Below are 14,109 nucleotides of genomic sequence, written 5' to 3' on the forward strand. Positions count from 1 at the left end.
AACTGGTCGAAGTGCCTCGGGCTGTGGCATGGCGGGTGGGCGTCTACGCCTGAACGGTTCGCCAGTGTGCTTTGGACGACGACACCAGATAAGTACTTGGGCGTTCCGCTCGATGCGTACCGTGACAGCGAGCATTATTGGACAGGGCAGGTCTAAGAGATACGGGAGAGAGCGGATAAGTGGAACGGGACGACCTTGTAAAATTTCGCCAGAGCCACTGTTTCCAACCTGTTCTTCATCAGCAGGCTCTGGTACGTCATGCAGGTGTTGCACTGTTCACGGTTAGGCATTCAAAAGCTGCACAGAATTTTCGCCGTCTTCATCTGGTCGTCTGACTGGGAGCGCTGCAGCCGGACCAACCTGTTCAGACGGGTACAGGAAGGTGGGCTGGGACTGGGCCATTTATTTCTTCGACAGCTGGTGAATCGTTTCTTGTTTTTTCGGGACACAAGAGACCCGTTTTTGCGCACCGTATGCAGGGTTAGGCTGCGGCGCCTGCTGCCGGAGTACGTAGTCGGAACTGCTGAGGTTTACAGTAGGGTCAGCGGTTTTTATCGGGAAATCGTTGCAGTGTAAGGTTTCTTTCCGCGCGGTTTTCGAATGACTTTCTGTCCACTGTGAAACGAAAGAAACTGTACCGTGCTTTGCGCGCTGTAGTTTTCCCCGTGCCCTTGTACAGGGCCTTGTACAGTGGAGGCCCAGGCAAAGATGTTTTAAAGAGAGTGAAAAAAATGCGGGTGCCGCCAGGAACAAATACCTTCTTTTTTAAGCTGCACACCGGAACCGTACCGGTTAAAAAGTTTTTAGAGGGAAAGGAGTTCTTTTTACCCTGAGGATCTCACTATTTGATTTGCAGGAAGCCGGAAACAATAGACCAAGTTTATTTTTACTGTTGGGAAGGGGTTTATTTTTGGGATGTGTTGCAGCCAACCTTAAAGAAAGAATTTCCGCTAGACCCGTACGGCATTCGGTACTTATCTGTTGAATATGAGGATGGGGTGCCTTTCGACTTAATAATGCTGGCAGGCCTCCACTGTATATGGCGCTCCAGAATGGCAGGCTACCATTGTGATCGAGAGGCAAGACCTGCCAGGATTTACTTTCGCGAAAATATGGACATGTTTCTCGCCATTCAGAGGGCAGCTGCGGACCCTCCGGAGTGGCTCTCAAAACTAGAGCCGCTCTGTACATTGCCTGAATTTTAATTAGACGAAGCCAGATTCATGCTGGCTGACCACGAGTCGTGTGTACATAGCGTTTATTGTGTTTTGTTGATTGTGTTTTGTCCAATTTTCTTTGCAAAATCCTGGCAATAAAGAAAAAAAAGCTGGCATGGCGGAATGGTAGCGTGCTCGACTCGCACTCTGGAGACCGGGGTTTGATTGCCAAGCTCGGCAAATTTCTTACTGGGTTTTATTTATTTATCTGGTCTGACTAGAAAGGTTTGACTAATTGGTTAAGGAGGGAATTAATTAAACTCAGTCAAACTTACTTGCAGCATCACTAAACGATCCCTTTAATTGGTTACATGGTTAGTAGCCAAAGTACAATTGGCCCCGTTTGAAATTTGCGCACTGTGACGTCACGACCGTTTCGACCAATTGAAAAGCGTGACATTTCTGTCGACAGCTCCTGCTTAGAACGATGAGTCATTAAAGGCTTCCGCCTTAAAAGCGCGCTTCGATCGCGGAGGCCACGCCGTTTTGGCACCGCCGCGGCTTGCGACGGCGCGAGTCTGTCGACCTTCTCTTCGGCGTGACGTCACAAAGAACCTGTTGCGCTCCTAGCGGAGAACGCAGGCGTTAGGCGCCGGTGGTGGTGGCACCGCCGCGCCACGCCAAAGGCTGAATGTGCAAGTAGTAAACCTATCGCTTTAAAAGATTTTATTTTTCATGTAGACATGGAATGACTCATACGATGGCGATCTGCGAAAAGTGACTCGCAAGACGGTTCAAAAGCGCGTCTCTTGCCCAAACCCGATCAACCGTGAAGAAGGTATCCAAAAGCGTCGGCTTTGTAATCAATCTGTGGTTCCAGTCGGGTTCGGTTATTATCTGGATAATGTGTAACGCTGAGCTGAGCAGAGATGTATATATATGTGCGATATTGAGGCGGCATATATCATGCGTTGTGTGGCAAGTTTGGTCGGCCACGAGTAGCCAGACATTGCACATCCCATGCTCGTGGTTCGTGTATGTGCGGAAGATGTACAACATCATGGCATATGCTACATACAATGGATGTCTGCCATGAAGTGACACATACTGGTAACGCTCAGTGGACGTTATATTTAGACATAGACATTTGGATCTATCTGGTACGAGGTTTGTGGTTAACTGGGATGTTGAAGTTGGGCGGAAGCTGGGAAAACGGTAGAAGACGGGAAAGCTGGTGACCGCTGCTGCCGGCGGCGCGATGAAAATGGAGACCGCCGCCGCCTGCCTGCAGCATGGAGCCGACGGCCCACGTGCGAGAAACTCATGCGCCGAGAGAGATGCGGGGTTTACCGTTTCCTTCGGCTGTTCGAATGAAACTGCTGTTTCATCTCACAAAACGATGAGTGCAAGAGCAAAACCTTCTCTCCCCGCAGCTTGTGGCGCGAGGGAGAGAGAAAACAGAGCGAGTAGTCGATTTTTGTTTCCTGTTGAAAACCATTGGTCCCGAAAACGTTATACCCAGTTACCTTTCTGGGACCAAAATGTATAATTCGTCTTTGTTGCTGCTTAAAACTCACGAAAAAACGTGTCTAGACCTTTAATGGGAGCACTGCCTTTTTCCTTGTATTTCTATGTGTTGCCTCTATGGTCCGGAAACGTTTGATAAATGCTGTACTGGGACTGGGACATTCCATCTTGTTTGGGCGCACATGGGCCGGTCCTTTGCTTGTTGGGCACGGTTACGCAACCATAGGTTGGCAATGTCTGTGAGGTAGAAGAGTATGTTGCTCAACTTAACAGAATCGTCCCACCGATTGTAAGTGGTAACGCGCTCGTATGAGGCCAGCGAGTCGTCGACGTCGTGGTCGTCTGTACCACTGAATGGAGAAGGGTCGCGCTAGTGTTGCGCCCCGGAACAGACGGTGGCTCTGATGGGCGGCTATGGCTGAGTTGGCGCGTCTGGCATTGTGGGTGAGGCGAGTAAAGTTCCGCTCCGAAGTTCCAGTTTGAGGACCGGAATGGAGATAGAGGCACCTCCACCAAGTGTAAAGGTGCTTCTTCAAAGCGCAGGTCGTTGACTGAAGAGCGTCACTAACAGCACACTCCCAGGCATCACTCGGGATCCAGCACTGCACTTAGTCGACCTCTTTGTTCCGCCGCAACGCGATCCTTGCATAGGAAAAGATTAGACCCTCTTGAACCTACGTTAACAGCCGCAAGCTTTCACAGAATGAACTTTGAGTTTCTGCACAAAAAAGCGGTGTTCTACATATGGGATGCAAGGCGTATATATGATTAACCGTGCCTGAGCTTCAAAGAATGCCAGTGCAAGTTATGGAACCGACTTCACAACGTGCAACGAAGAAAAGGTGGGGCTATTTAATTTGAATTCCACGAAAAGGTTCCTCAATGTTTCTTATCAGAACGGAAGTATGTTGTGGCATGTAAATGCACAGTGGCTGAGAAAAAAGGTTTAAAGTCTTCACCAAAGCAACCGATGAAACTACCACCCATTGTCATGCCACAGGAAATGCAATGCCATAAGACACGACAGCCTTGCTGTGGGTACCAGCATCAAGTGCTGAAGCAAGTGACGATAAAAATTCTTTCCTGGATGCAAGGCACAATCATGTCTATGGATACTCGAAGTAACACTAAAAAAACAAGGAAACATTAGCTATTCAAGAGGCAGGCTAACCAGTGAAATGCACTGCTTTTGAATTTAATGCACAATACGTCAAGTAAATTTTACAAACAGGCCCAATGTATTCAACATTTGGTAATGGCAACTTCAATAAAATACTCATGTGAAATTCACACAACCTAAATAGCCAACTTTACAGTACACTACAAAACAGCAATGTTTTTCATTGGAACCAATCGCAGAGCTTGTTTCAACAGCCAAGACGTTTGCAGCTTAATATCATGAACACCTTATGCAAAAAATAAGGATTTTTCAAGTAACACATTACACAACACAGAAGCTAGCACATAAAGAAATGGTCACAAACAGCTGATATTCTCTCAACCAAAACAGATTAAAAATGGTGCGGACATAATGCTCCACAAGTATTACTCCATTTATATCCAGCAGAGATAGCACTGTGAGAAATTTTGATGTAGATGTTCATGAACTCTCTTTGTTGGCTTTCATACCAAAGAACAGAAAACTGTTATGAAGCCTGCAGACTAACACAACAGACATCAATATAATGTTGGACACCTGCCTCTCACCACTCTTTCCTGCCATCAGTAATGCGTGACTAAACACACAAAGATTAGCAGCAGAGCAGGTTTTCCTGCGTTGTCATACAAACACAGATAAGACAGGTTCAATGATAATAACGAGCGAATTTACAATGAATGTCACAAAAATACACCCACTCAGACTGAATGAATAAAAAGAATATTTGTGCATGTTTTACCTCCCCAAATGTCTTCACGGAGTCAGGCTGACAAATCGCACCAGTAACAGAGATTTAACGTAGCGGAGGCGTAGTAGTGTGAACTTATACTGGTTTACTGAAGGCCGGCTCCAAAAGGGTGGTGACCCCGCCTGGCTGCACCCATTCTACTGCGCGTGCGTGGACAATTAGGAGTAAACCGGCATACATCTGTGCTATTAGGTCTCCGGTATGCTAAATCTCTCTCTAATATTGGGTACAAAGTTCTTAACTCTCCCTCCAACAAGAAGTGATGCAATCCATGTATGACCATGATTTTATTTGCATTCGATTTTACAAGCACAGCAGGCTCACTCTTCATGTTCAGGAAATACTAAGAGCGAGTGTGTGTGCAGTTTAAGGAAACAGCGAATGTTGTTTTCTGAAAACTCAGTAAAAGTGAATAAACCTTACAAATGTAAATAATGATGGTTAGCTACCAACACCTATCATAGGAAATTCAGCTAGAATCTCGTTAGCTTGCATATAAAAAGATAGCTAGGAAAACATATTGACTAAGGGCATCACAAACCACTACTATTTTTTGTGAATCAGCTTTTGTGGCGTCCTAAGTTTTGTGTATGAGCGAATGTCTCTTGTCAAAAGTCACATTGGTAGGGCTTTTCGCCCCTATGGGATCTAACATGACTCTCAAGACTTGAACGTACTGCAAATGTCATGGGGCACAGCTGGCACTGATACGGCTTTTCACCCGTGTGGGTACGGATGTCCGCCACCAGGTGACTCCCCTGTGTAAAGCTGCTATCACAACGGTCGCAACGGTAAGGACGTTCACCAGTGTGAGTGCGCTGGTGTGACTCCAGGTGGGCCTTTTGTGCAAAGATTTTTCCACAATCGTTACCAATGGTATGGGCGCTCCCCCCCCCCCCCCAAGTGGGCCTAATAACTAAACAAATGGCAGTTAGCTATGTTTAGCACACAGCATACTGCCATTTTTGTTTTTTTTTCTTGCTCCTTAAACAGGGTATAAGAGGAAGCGAAAGCCAGTGGCTAAAAACCTCATGAGGCCTTGGACCCCTGTACAAGTTCTTACATCAATGCTTAGAACTCACAGGGGTGGCAGTTTTGGTCAATAGTTGACATATTATGAAAAACAGCTCTCCAGCATATCAAAGGCAAATATCACCATAATTCACTACAGTTCTACGAAATGAAGATTCTGTATCCTTCATACTGCTCTTTGAAAGACAACATTCAGGAATGTATTTACGGAGAAAAACTGCAGATTCTAATGATACACCATATTTACAGCCTCTGGTGGCCAAGCCTGCATGTGAAAGACAGGTTATATCCATAAGACACAAGATTACATGTACAACAACTCACATGGTGTTATGTGGATGAGATGGTGAAAATGGAATACAATCTCATACTAAAGTTGTGCTAGATCATGTAAATTCAGTGGGCCAGGGTTAAAAACAATCGAGTTCCAAACTTTCAATTCTGAACGCAGATGAGAAGATATAATTATGCTGATAAAAAAATCACAGCTACCAAAAAAAATCCAAAAACCAGTTGCAAGCAAATCAACAGCCATTTGATAGACCTTGTCGCTTCCACAGTAACTCTCTTCTTGGGAAGGACTGTACAAGTCTGCCTACGCAGCCTTAAGAACTAACGAGCGTCAGTTATGATTACAGACAGAACACATTGGTACAGGATTCTTTTTTTTTTCTGTAGACCTCTTACAATCTTCTACAGCACATACTAAAAAAACTTTTAGAGCATAACTGGTAAAAAATTGCCAGGAGGCTTGCTTACAGCCAAGATTACAGCTACCCACGAGTGTGGCCAGCATGTCCAACAGGGTGTTTCCAATGCAGCAGCTCCAAGAGCGCCATTAACCAAATCTGTAGAAGCACATCTAAAACAGCACATTACTGCGTGTCAAGTGCAGTTAGAGCATACTCGTGCAAGGCCCACACCTCCAATAAGGGATGAAAAATTGGAGGAAAAAAAGAAGGAACTGTCATGACCGATCTTTGCAATCCGCTGCTCTGAAAGATGTTTAAGATGACAGGCTTTTCTGACAGCAAGGATGGCAAGGAAAAAAACCATCTGTCTGGTGAGCTCTTTAGACACCAACAATAGTGAAAGCTGATGATGACAATAGATGGTGAAAGGGCAGCTTTGGCTAAAGAGGGCCATGGCTCAAGGCACTTTCTTTGACTCGTTGGGGTTAAAGGCCCATTTCCAAGCACTTCACCCAGCAAAAGTCAGTGGGAAATTTGTGTATTGCATCACTGGTGGGTACCCAGTGCTAGTACTGAGATTCCAATCCAAGTATAACTTGTCATCACCTACATTCAAAACAGAATAGCAGCAACTCTAAATCAGTTTTACAGGCATTTTGTGAGGCTTGAAGACCTGACAAGTGTAAGGACCTCACTCTGGCGAAACCAAAAAAGAAAAGAAAAAACCAGCGGGAGACTAAGATGAGTAAATCTGGAAAACTTTGCATTGCCTTGGGCAACAAGGTAGAGAGCACAGCATCTATAGATACACACAGGACAGGGTCAACAGGTTCAATAGAGCAGAGAGCTATACAGAAACTTTGGGCAGGCAAATTTTCTCAAATGTTTCACATCACAATAAAAGAATTTCCACCCCAAAGATAAATCAAGGCCGGTACAATGATCATGAATCAAAGTCCACGCATGATGAATTACAGATGTGCAGAACAGTATTTGGTATCAGAAAACTAAACTAAAACATTCTCACGATACATCGCATAGAGCCAAATGTTGCCTGCTCTTAAAAGAGCCTCAAAACGGAATGGCACATGCCCGAATGCAAGCGAAATGCACACAGCAACAAACATAGTTTCGACATAGTCAGGAATGCTTCGCACATGACGAAGTGAGGTCAGTCACGTCTGACCAACCACAATTAATCATAGCGTACTGTTCAGCAAAGCCATAAAAATGCCCATAAACCATTGAACAGCGGCAAACATGATATCATGAATTCGTCACACAATACTGTCAGAACAGATTTCGCAGAGCCCCAAGAGTTCATAAAGCCCCAACTAGTGGACAAAGCAAGAATGTAACCTGGTGGAATCACATTGAATGACATAAGCAAGCGTTTGAAAATATCTGTGGCTATACAGCGACAGAATCAATATAAAGATTGATACGTGAATCACACGCACCAAAAGCCAAATTAATTTAATGCTTGCAATATTCACCCTTGATGTTCCTGCGGTAAGAGAAAAACACTAAAGATTATCTCATAAATGAAATAATCTAGTCGCACACTTATCAGAGCAACCACATAATATTCAGCTTAATTACACATTATTCTCTTTCGTGTTATCTCGCCCATCCTTTCGCAATGACCGCCACTTCAGTTACAAAGATCCTGCTTCGATTTCTAAATGATAGGATGGAGTCAGATTCAGCCCATTTTGCATCAAAAATAAACTGTTCATTTTCTGCCGTTTGTATTTTAAGCCGAGCATAGTGGTTTTGAACCAATGCCTCTCCTTTATTTGAGATGAGCACCAGCTGCTTCTTTTTTTGCAATTCTCGAAGTCACAAATTTATTTGACAAATTGACATGCAACGTCCTACAAGCGCCAGCACAGACTTTCTTCCGGAAATATATAAAATCACCTGAATGCTATAACTGCCCTGAAACATATGCCAATTTCATTCATTGTCTTGTGGAATGAAGGACGACCATTCAGTATCCTCCCATCCCCTATCCACTCCTTTTTCGTGGAGTGCCTGGCTTGTTTAAGATAGCTGGAAAGACCACTGGCCCTTGCACGACAGGCATAATCCTTTCTTGGTGCTTGGTTTTGAGTGACCAACTATCATGATTCTAGTACTCTTACTACTGAGTGCACACCGCAAAAGGACATAGGCCACAAGCTGCGTTCGACTGTTGTACGTGGTCAGGTGTTAAGTTGGTACCACGACAGAAATGGGAATCTAACCAAGAGCTTATTTTAAACTGGTCAACCATCGCACACAAATGGTTTCTGCTCAATGACTAAAGAAACCTCTTCATGTGGCCTTTATGTGCCCTCAACAGGCCATGCCCTTTCTTACCGGCTGCAGCGGAGGACATCCTCTACGACAGCTGAGCTTCACGGCACTAAGGAAGCTGTTTCTTACATCCTGCGCCGAACCGCCGACCGTTGGGTTATCTTCACCGATTCGAAAGCATCTCTCCAGATCCTGGCCAACCTGCTGAAGAAAACGAATCACCAGCCAGTTTCCCTGGACATCGGATATCTACATCATTTAGCTATTGCTGCAGGCCACTGCATAACATTTCAGTGGGTACCTGCTCACTGTGGCATTCAGGCTAATGAAAAAGCAGATGAAGCGGCCCGTAAGGGCCATCAACATCGGATGTACATTAGAACTTTTTTTACGAAATCTGATGCGTCCCAGGTGCCCAAAAGTTTTGCTTCCGAAGAAATGTATCGGCTTTGGAGTTTGCCGACATATCGGTACCAATTTCTTCACTCAATCGACCCACATCTTAGATCAAGACTCTCACCCAGAATTCCTCGACATCTGGAAACACTTTATCATCGACTTCGTCTTAATGCTGCATATACAAACGGCTTACGATACCGTTTTAGACAAATGGACAGTCCGCACTGTGACAACTGTGCCGCGATAGAAACTGTGGACCATATCTTGCTTGAGTGCCCTGCATATGCTAACGAGCGTGCGTACTATGAACATTGCATGCAGAAGCTCTTCTCAGTGCCCCTTACAATGGACAAAGTTTTAGGTCCCTTAGCCTGCCTTAGGCAACAGAGACTTGCAATGACTTTTCTATTCACATATTTAAAAGACATTGGACATCTCGATAAGCTTTAAATTCACTTGCACGTCACCTTCATGCAATCTTCATGCAGTGAACTTCGTCAGCCCATTTTACGGACTATGCACTCCATCACTCCATAGGTTACATCAATACTCGCCATTGCATCCTTAGTACCCATTTCATGGCCGCATTTTATCTTCGTTTTTTTTTACCTCTTCCACTCTGCTCTCCTTCTGTCTTTATCTCCCAAATTCCCCTCCCTACGCAGAGTAGCATGCCAGCGATTTTTAAAACGCCGGCTAAATTCTCTGCTCTTCATTAAAGAGTCTCTCTCTCTCTCTCGAACAAAGAGAACCCAGTGCCTTCTCAGCATCAGTAACAACTCTTAGAGACCACTATGCAGCTAACCGTTATTCCCTCCTTCCTTCTGTTTTCGGCAAGCCTGTTGTCATTTCTGTGGAAAGAATTATATTGTTTACGAAACGAGTTCACCAAATGAATGTTTTATTTGCAGGGTGATGCCCATTTTCCTCACTATTAAGATCCCTGTAATTCAAGCAATTACATCAAAATTAATTCCAATTCACTTTGTGAAAAAACACAATGCACTGAGATCACTGCACATGCAATTTTCCAGGTTATAAGCATGGAGCAACGGAGTCATCAACGGCTGGCAGGCGTGGTGTTGAAGGTTTCTTCCTCTGGAACCTTGTACGCATTGGCTTTTCGGTAATGGCCTGAAAAATAATAGAGAGCAAAGGAGTTTCACTTTAAAATGAACAGAGATGCCACAGGCATCGGAACTTGTGTGCGCTTCTGTAGATGGCAATGCACAAAAACAAAACCTGACAGCACTTTCGGTAGCCTTTCTTCTCTAGGCACAAAATGTGAAAGGGTATGGATAGCAAAAAAGAAGTGCAACTTGCAATGTGCTGTTAACTGCAAGTAAAAATATTTGAAACTGATCTTTTTCTACCAGCTAAAATGCAATGACTGTTGCGGTATCTTTAACAATTCTTGTCATTTCAGCCCAGCTGCTCGGGCTAGTTCTCTTGGCAGATCCAGGTAGATTCTCATGAACATAACTTTGCACATGCAAATAAATGAAAGTAAGATTCTGCCTGTGTTAGCAGCACTACATTGCTTTGGAAGGTTCTTCCTCAGGCACGTTTTACCTTCTCCTTGTAATATTGGTCTTCATGTCTGCAAATCGAAACAGAGCACAGTAAACTAAGCAGGAATCTACAAAACCACAACAGCATTGTTGGTATGCTTTGTATATAGAGCACGTATCATGCAGCAGGCCCTAGCCTGTTTTAAAAGCATCTGCTTGCGTTTGTGGCTTCATGCACGTGCAATACAGTAGAGCTCACTTATAACTGCCACAGACACACCAAACACTAGCTTGGTATGAACAAGTGCGGTGCCATCGTTAAAGTGTGCCTTGAGCAATGGCAATATGTTTAAGATACAACAAACACCTTTGGCCGCATCACTCGGTTATAGCAAGCAAGGAGGTGCCATTAATCCCGCCGAATATGAAGAGGTCGTGCTTCCACTAAGCGTGGAGATCGAAGCGCGTCTCAGCCCTCGTGAGACCACCCGGAAAGAGCATGTCGACTTACAAAGAAATAAAAAGGCAGCTTTGTGACCGTAAGCTGACGGCCTACAAGGGCCTGTGCGCTCACCGAAAGGGCAGCATCCAAAGTCGAAAAAGAAGCGTTACAAAGGGAAATTGTTGAAAGCGAACCTGCTCCCCATGCCTACAGCCTCCATGAGGGATGCTTCCGAAGGAAGGTAGGCCTGCAATGGGACATTGCAGGCAATTACTGCAAGTGGAGACATGATAATCGTTTCATCGAGAACTTTTGCCACTTCTTAAGCGAGGCTTGTTTACACTCTTTTTTTCTAATTTTCTCTACCTTTCTCATGATGCCTCATAGCAAATGTATAGAAATAAAATTAAAAAAGAAACAAAGAGCAGTGATTTCAGAAGTTTGAGCACATTGCTGTTCATGTTTATCATGTGATACGCTTCGATTTCCCAGTCCACTGCTCCATTTTTTGTGCTGCTACCACACACAGGCAGCGTCAGAGGGCGGACAGTGCAGCTGATACATTCTGTGCCACGCGTGCTACGCTACTTTAGTCGCTGCATGGGCATACGGACTACAGATGAAACTCTTGAAAACACACGTGATCAGACGCATGGAGATTTGTGGCAACGCATCATTGATGCATTGCTGGCCAGATGTATCCTCGGAGGACTACGCTTACCCTTACCGCTAGAATACCCTTACCGCTAGCAATCTGATTAATATGGTCAGTCCGTCGCCACATGCCGTGGATGCTTGAACTGTGATTTGTTAATGCGATACCATTAAGGAACCAGTGTCGCAGAAAAACCAGCATGGTCATTGGTGTCGTTGGCCATGAGCGAAAAAGCTACGAAAAATCCCCAGATAAGCAACCTAGATGGCAGATGAGCCAGCCGAGTCACGCGACCTTGCGATGTTATCCCAACCAGCCCACAAGATTTTGAGCAAACTGGCCGCCGTGGCACGAGGCATTTAAGTAAATACTTAATCGTGAAACGTTACTGGTAGTGGGAGGTTACACACACACATATATAGTGGCAGAAAAGCATGAACAGATTACCAACCATGGAGGAGATATGAAGCTGTGAAAAACACTTTAATACTGATACATTGGCGCTGCTGGCTTTGTAGAAATCTTAAATGCTATCTCAGAATTTCATTTATGGTGAGTGATCAGAAGCTTACCATGTTTTGTGACAACGTATGCGGCTGCAGGGATTTCAGGGGATAACTGGGGCTTCCAACATTAAGTTTTTGAAAACACGCCACTGCAAGACTGGAAGCTTACAACGCGACCCTGTGCTTTTCCACGATCACATTTTAACTATTTGGCCTATAGTCGCCATCGTGACGTATGACAACACAGTACGTAGGTCAGGAAGATGTTCTCCATTGTCACTTTGGAGGTATTACTAAATATAAAAATATGGCAGTACTGATAGATGACAACCAACCAGCCAAACCAAATTCAAAAGAGTGTTATGGTCTGGTTTTACAGGGTTTAACGTACCTAAAACAACTCAGGCTATGAGGGACACCACAGAGGAGGGCTCTGGACAATTTTGATCACCTGGAGTTCTTTAACGTGCAATGGCATTGCACAGTACACAGGCATCTAGAATTTCGCCGCCATTGAAATGCGACCGCTGCAGCCGGGATTGAATTCGTGTTTTTGGGGTCAGCAGCTAAGCGCCATAACCACTGCGCCGCTTTGTTGACTAATAGATTATTTTCAATCTGGGAAGTAACAAACGTGAATGACAAACCATAAGATTTGCTCAAGCAGAAAAAGATTGCTTCGGTTGCAATTTCAAGCTGAATACCCTCCTGCACTACAAAGATAATTCCTGTCCTTCTTTTATACGGGCTTTTCATCTGAGACTTCTAAGCGCAAATATTATGCCAAATAGCAGACAAAAAAGCAGATAGGAAAAAAATACATTGATAGAATTAGAAGGGGCATAATGACAGTCAAGGCAGGGAGGACAATTTGTGAACCTAGAGGAGATAGCGGGTAACTTGCAAGGAATTCTTGCAAAAGCACACAATGGCTAACGAGCCATCAGACTCCAACAAACATAATAAAAAAACTGCACAGACATCACAGAAATTGAAGGTATATAGGGCAGAATACAAAGAAGTAGCCTTTAATGGGAAAAAGAAACAGACGCAGATTCAAAGCTTGCAAATAAGGAAGGGGCAGTAGAAAAGTAAAACAATTCACGACTTTAGCTCCCTAGGCGAGGTGGCACTCGCCACAGGCTTCATACAAAGGCTCTGCCAACAGTTATCTATTTATCTAGGGAAGATATCTTGGTGTGTGGTACAAAAACATGTCCCCTCAATACATTGTTTTACAGGAAAGCACAGTCAAGCTGTGGGTCGACATCAGTTGGCAGAAAACTTCCTCTGGAATGTTATTCCCATGGCTACTGGTGCTCCTTGAATGCCTGCAAAACGAGAACACAGAGAACAGGCACAGCGCACGCACGCACGCACACACACACACACACACACACACACACACACACACACACACACGCACGCACGCACGCACGCACGCACGCACGCACGCACACGCACACGCACACGCACACGCACACGCACACGCACACACACACACACACACACACACGCGAGAAACGACACCACCATTGCTCAACAATGCAGGCAGTGCTGTATTTTAAAGCAGACCATTTAGTGCAATGCTAGGGTAACATGGACTTTTCAATCTCGGGTGGCGGCTATTAGGACCTGGAAAAAGGATTTTATACTTGCATGCTATACCAGCATTCACAAGGGTAGAAAATTGGGCGAATCGGTAACTGTGGTTCATGGTGTGTGAGGTAGCGCAAAACGAGACAAAGGACAGAGAAAAGCGACACAATACCGGCGCTATGTTGTGCTGTGTTCGTCTTTCTCTGTCCCTTGTCCCGTTTTGCGTTACCTCACATACCATGAACCACACCAGCGTGCAGAGGGTGACCACCTGTATATACAAAAAAGAAGACTGCTGAGATGCAGAAACTGGTGGCTGTTTGCACCAGTTTTTGGCGTAAACTGCTGGCTACAGGTACCGCCTTTTTGGATATGGTCCGC

This window comes from Amblyomma mixtum, chromosome 9, assembly GCF_055824585.1.
Source record: "Amblyomma mixtum isolate Tamu chromosome 9, ASM5582458v1, whole genome shotgun sequence".
NCBI classification, from domain to species: Eukaryota; Metazoa; Arthropoda; class Arachnida; order Ixodida; family Ixodidae; genus Amblyomma; species Amblyomma mixtum.